We start from the raw sequence: 5,809 nt of genomic DNA on the forward strand, positions 1-5,809 counted from the left end.
GTTTCGACCAAATCATTGTCATTTAAAATAAGCGCCTTTTGAACGGGAGTAAGTTAATAAACAGTGCACATAGCGATTTTCCCAGGAAATGAAATCGTTCGCGAATGAATTGGCAAAAGCGTTCATTCGACGTTAAATTATCGTTTCTGCTTTCTCTCTCTCTCTCTCTCTCTCTCTCTTTCTCTTTGTTTTTTCTTTTCTTTCTGCCATTTAGTGGTATCGTTCGCGTTTCAACGAGCGCGTACTTCGCAGCAGTACTCGCTCGCTGACAATTCGAATTTCGATTAGACCGGCTAGCCCCGCAAGCGTGATAATTATTTTTAAACGGGAACGTTCTCCCTCGAGAAAGATACTCTCTTTCTATCTTTTTTTTTTCTCGCTATCTATCTATCTCCGGATGTGCCATAGAAGTTGGAAAAACAGGCAAGCATGGGAGTTTAACGATCGTGTTGAGGTCAGTCGATAAAAATAAAGCGCGTCGTTCGCTCGCTAAAATTAACGACGTGCGGACGTGGAATATGGTTGCGCGGGCTATGAAACTTTTATGGGGGAGTAAACCTGGATACGTTAAGAAGAGGCCTGAGGATCGAGATCGTGGAAAAAAGAGAGACCCATGTATGTACCGGGTCCTCGAATTCTCTCGATATTCATCTACTTTGATAAGCACCTGTAATCTTAATACACCTATTTTCAACGATAAATTCGACTAAACGATTATACGATGTAAAACGATAAACGATATTTCAATGAATGTTCGATATCACATGACAATCATTTCTATGTAACATTATCTTTACGATTTATAGATATTTTGGCAAAGAGTGAGAGAGAGAGAGAGAGAGAGAGAGAGAGATAGAAAATGTGAGAAGGAATAGAAAATGTGTGATAGAACGAGTGTCCAAGAATGGAAAATATTTCGAAACGAACCGTAAATGTGCTTCCGACAGTGACGAGTTAAAACGCATCGAATTCGCTAAATGCTCTCTCACCGCGTATTAGTAACGATCGTGGCAAATAGAGCATTATATATCCTGTTTACACGGACGAGTGAGCTTTCCCGCGTAACGCGTGCCGCGACAGGTAATATTTATCTTACATAATCTCGACGCGTTCATTTGCATCAACGTTAAACGGTTTACGAGTTGAAAAGAGCGCGCTCGCGTTAAGCGTCCAATGAAAATCAATTTGATAATGCGATTGGAACGTTAATCATTTCTTTCTTTTGTTTTTTTTTTTTTATTAACACGATAAAGTACTTATAATCTTAGACGATTCTCATTAATGTAAATGAATTTTCTTCAAAATAAGTAGTAAAAAAATAATCGATGATTATATTTCCAGAGATATTAAATCTCGACCAATATCCGTTGACAAAAAAAAGGTGTGTTAGTTGGTATTTTCAAGACGCCGAGAATAATAAAGCAAATGTGTAGAGTAATAAAAAAAACTCTGTTGGAATTTGAGTGTTTTCATGGAGATCCAAGGCCTCGTCCTCAGGTCGGTGCTTAAAGCGTAAACGATGTGTGTTATTGAAACGAGTCCGCAGAGTACGATAAATCAATCCGTGCGACCATAATCACCGTCGCCGGTGGGTCGCTTTAATCGCTGTTGTACATACCTACTGCATCAGGATCGCGCTTCTCTCCCTCAATGTTTTTCCATCTCTGTCTATCTCCTCGGTAACTCCGATCGGTCTGTCGGTCGGCCGGTCGGTCGAGCATACAACGAGAGCGAATTTGCATGACACGCACGCTAGGACGCGAAACGAGCGGCGTTGCTGATTGAGAATTAACATAACTGCAACAATTATTGGCAAATTGGTATAACTCGTTTGCGCCCGTGCAACGTATGCGCGCTCGAATACCTCTACACGTATATACCTAAAGCTGTCCGTGACTATGCTCGAATATACAGCATGTTTCAAATCGTTAAACGTTCCTTTCGATCTTTAAACGACATTATCATTCGAGTTCATTGCACGCTCCGTTACAAATGTTAATCTGTCGTGGAATCACAACTCTGAAAACAATAACACGTGACAAATATTTGTTTAACAATTATGTAAATATTTGTGGAGTATCTAATTGATGTGTAATAATAATTTTTGACGATGCCAGTAGCCAACAATGCAGAAGCAGAGACACATATGGCAATGTAACGTGTACATAGCGTTTAGACGGCGTTAGGAGCAGAGCGCATCGAGATCGGGTCACGCGTCGTAGCACGCAGAACGGAAATGAAACGTCAGCGTCGAGTAGTCGAGCGGAAAACGTTATCGACGCGAACCCGTCATTGTCCGTAGTTGTCCGTCGTTGTAATCGCGTTTCCCGTGCAAAAGCACGAAACTAACACTGCTACCTAGACTCCGGTAGTATCATCGTCACGAACGAAGGAACGGAAAGATAAGATTCCAATCCGGCGGATTCGTACGTTCGAGCTAAACCTACACGGATATCGAGATTCCGTTTTACCGTTCGATTTACAATTAGATACAAACGGGAACACGTATCGTCGACATAAATTTTAATAGACTAACACATCGTTGTGTACCTACATCTACCGAACCATAGAACCAAAGTAAAACGAGAACGCTAGGGCCTCCGAGTTTTAACAAAGATTTGCGACCGATTTGTATCGAAGGGTCTTTGCGATTTATCGAAGCGCGTCGTCGAATGGGATGAGAACAGAGAAAAACAGGCAATCCTTTCTCTCCTCCTGTTTCGATTCCTTTTGCGATTCGATTTCTCGAGAACTCGAATGAGCTCGGTAAGTAAGAGAGATCGTCAAAAGAGGATCGAAAGACCTTCGAAGATCGTCGGAAGGCTTCCGTCGGCAAAAGGGGTTAAATTAAAGCGAGACCTTCTGAAAACTTAATTACCTGTGTACGCTCTATCAATTAATTTTCCTCAATTTTCTTGCCCTCCAACGTGCTGGTTCGCGATTCGTCGAGTCTCGCCACTTTTACCCTCACCACTACTACCCTTCACCACTACCCTCACCACTACCCTCGGTTGAGTTCTCTTCTCTTCTCTTCTCTTTTAACTCCCACCACCATTTCGACGTCGTCTTTCCCCCTCGCCGAAGCGTGTAATTCCGTCGGCATTATTCCCAGCACGTCTGCCGACGGTGAAAACCCCACCCTCTAAATTCCCAAGCCCCACTCTCAGCGTACACTTTCCACCCTCGCTCGGTCGCGAAAGCCGGGACCTTTGTTCCTCATTTACTTTTTATCACGACTACGACGACGACGTTGCCAACCTCGACCATTCCGCAAGCTTTGCTCGTTGCTCTGGCCGTTTTCCTCTTTTTCCGTTGGAACCTCCTCTTTTTCGAGTCTCCCTGTATTTTCTCTTCCTCTTCTTCTTCTCCTTTATCTGGCCAGCTTTTCCGTATAGCACCGGTAACAGCAGTAGTATCACGACGTGCAAGCTCGCACCTCGACGAATTTTTTTTTTCTAGATACGTAAGCTTTCTTTCTACCCCTCGTCTTACTCATCTTCTTTTCTCTACGACTCTATTCTTCTTATTCTTCCTCTTCACCCCTCGTTGGTTCCTTATATCGCTAAAATCTCTCGAGATTTCAGGGATCGCGTTTTTACCCCTGGGAATATTACGAGATTGCACGAGGGTCGTCCATAGGTTTCTCTTCGAGAAGTGGTGCCCTTTCCCTCATCTGGTCCTCTTTATTACATAAACTATACGTAGTCTACACGAGATTGTTCAATGTATTACGACCAACTAACCTCATCGTAATACATTTACCGAAATCCCCAATGACAATGTCTCGCCGATACTTTTTTTTTTCTATGACCCTAAAACAAACGATATATATAACTATATATATATATATATATATATATATATATATATATATAAAGAATAAATTCAAAAAGATTTATATCAAATATACTCGAAATAAATGTATCGTATTCGAGTCGAAACGATTACGAACGCTATATCCATTATCTTCTATCTCGCAAACGCTTAAGAGCTTAATTAGCGGGCAGACAGCCCTAACGATCGAAACGAAAGCTTAAGTACTCTTCTCACGTTCCCCCTTTTCCAACGAGTATCACCCTTTATGGTGTATATAACGTTACGTGGACGAAACGATCGAATTTAGTTTTAAAGGGTTGGGAAGAAAAATCCCTGCTATGATTGATAAAAATCGAATATAAATAAATATTGATTGTAGAAAATCAAATGAACATATATATGTATGTATATAATATAAATATACATTTAATAAAATAGAAATATGCAGTTTGACGAGGTAAACACCACGTCAAAGGAGTAAAGCTCGCAAATTAGCTATCTCACAGAGTTTCCGGCGCGTCGAAATTGGGACGGGCGAGGCTCGTCGAAGGGAACGAGATCCGATGGTGGAGTTAAACGCGAAAACAAGCGTATCCAGCCGCAAGTGCCCTGCGCTACGAGTCATCGCTAATACCCTGCTCCGTGTCACGATACCAGGGAGAATGTGCTCTCGTCGATGCGCGCTCACCCGGTCTATGCCGATGCGCACTATACTCTATCTCTATCTCTCTTTCCCTTTTCCCTATCTCTCTAACTCACTCACTCACTCACAGAGGCGGCAACGAGAACGATGAAGCGTCGCTCCTGCTGCTAGAGGCACGTATAACAGCTGTATCTCCACCCCGCACTCCTAGTCCTGCTGAAACTTTCAGTAATTACTGTAATTAGTCCAATTAACGGACTCGCTCGAGCGACCTCTCTGCATCTCTCCCTCTCTCTCTCTCTCTCTCTCTCTCTCTCTCTCTCTCTCGATCTCTTTCTCTCAGCCTGTCTCTGGCGCCAGTAGAGTACCTACCGACGGTCCTCCCTTTCGCTCTCGACGCCACCGAGACTACGCTCTACCAGCATATTCGCGTCAACGCCCCCACCGACACAACCCCACAACGACGACTGCCTCGTTGGCGATGTGGCTGAAAGCAACACGCTCGGAGTACCAACAATCTACTTTGCGGGCTCCGACTCTCTCTCTCTCTCTCTCTTCTCTCTACGTCTACTACCTATCCTATGGTACCTTCCTATACGCGCTTTCGTATCCTATGTTTCTCCGTCTATCTCTTCCGTGTCATCTACATGCTCAATGGTATTTGTGTGCAAAAACACATACATCTACTACCATCTCGCAATAGTATTCACAGACTAAAACCCTTCAAACCTCTTCTACACTTCCTCCGTCTGTGACTCTCGGTACGCTAACGGCGTACTCTTCTCTCTCTCTCTCTCTTTCTCTTGATACTCGTAATCCCAACAGGAGAACTGTCTCCGCGCGATTCGAAATACACGGTGTACCTTTCAATTTTCACGCCGGAAGGCAAAAGGGATGTTCTCTAGGGAACGGCAAAAGGCGTTTTCGAGTAGTTTCCGGAGCAACGATCTACTCTCTGAATTTTTTTTTCTTCTCTTTTCTACCTTCTTCTTCCATAACGATAACGTACAAGATGTAAGGGGTTGAAATTTTTCGTACAACAAGTTAACCGTAAAATATGATATACTTACTTAGTAAATTGATAGTTGCACAATGTTCTTTCCTATTCTACTTTCTTTCTCTCTCTCTCTCTCTCTCTCTCTCTCTCTCTTTCTGATAGTTCAGAAAATAATTTCAACTTGTTGTTAGGATAAATCGATACAAGGTTAGACGTTTCAAGTTATTTTTCGAGAGGATGTTTCAACGAGTAAGCGTTTTCCGGAAACGAAGTTTGCAGTGGAAAAATATTGAGAGAAATATAGTGTTTGCCGTGCTTTTTAGCTAGAAACAGAGCGATTTCTTTGTTCACGT

At 42.7% G+C, this 5,809-nt stretch overlaps 1 long non-coding RNA gene across 1 annotated transcript; it reads right to left on the minus strand.

The window, feature by feature from the left end:
* Positions 1–1,341: 1,341 nt before the first annotated feature.
* Positions 1,342–3,805, minus strand: LOC149031629 (uncharacterized). The gene is made up of 3 exons (XR_016177508.1): positions 2,879–3,805; positions 1,881–2,019; positions 1,342–1,797 (listed from the first exon to the last, which is right to left on the minus strand). It is a non-coding gene; the product is annotated as an uncharacterized LOC149031629 (long non-coding RNA).
* Positions 3,806–5,809: the final 2,004 nt, after the last annotated feature.

Source organism: Polistes dominula, unplaced genomic scaffold (assembly GCF_049000335.1).
Source record: "Polistes dominula isolate Pdom_NZ unplaced genomic scaffold, Pdom_raw_medaka contig_82, whole genome shotgun sequence".
NCBI lineage: Eukaryota > Metazoa > Arthropoda > Insecta > Hymenoptera > Vespidae > Polistes > Polistes dominula.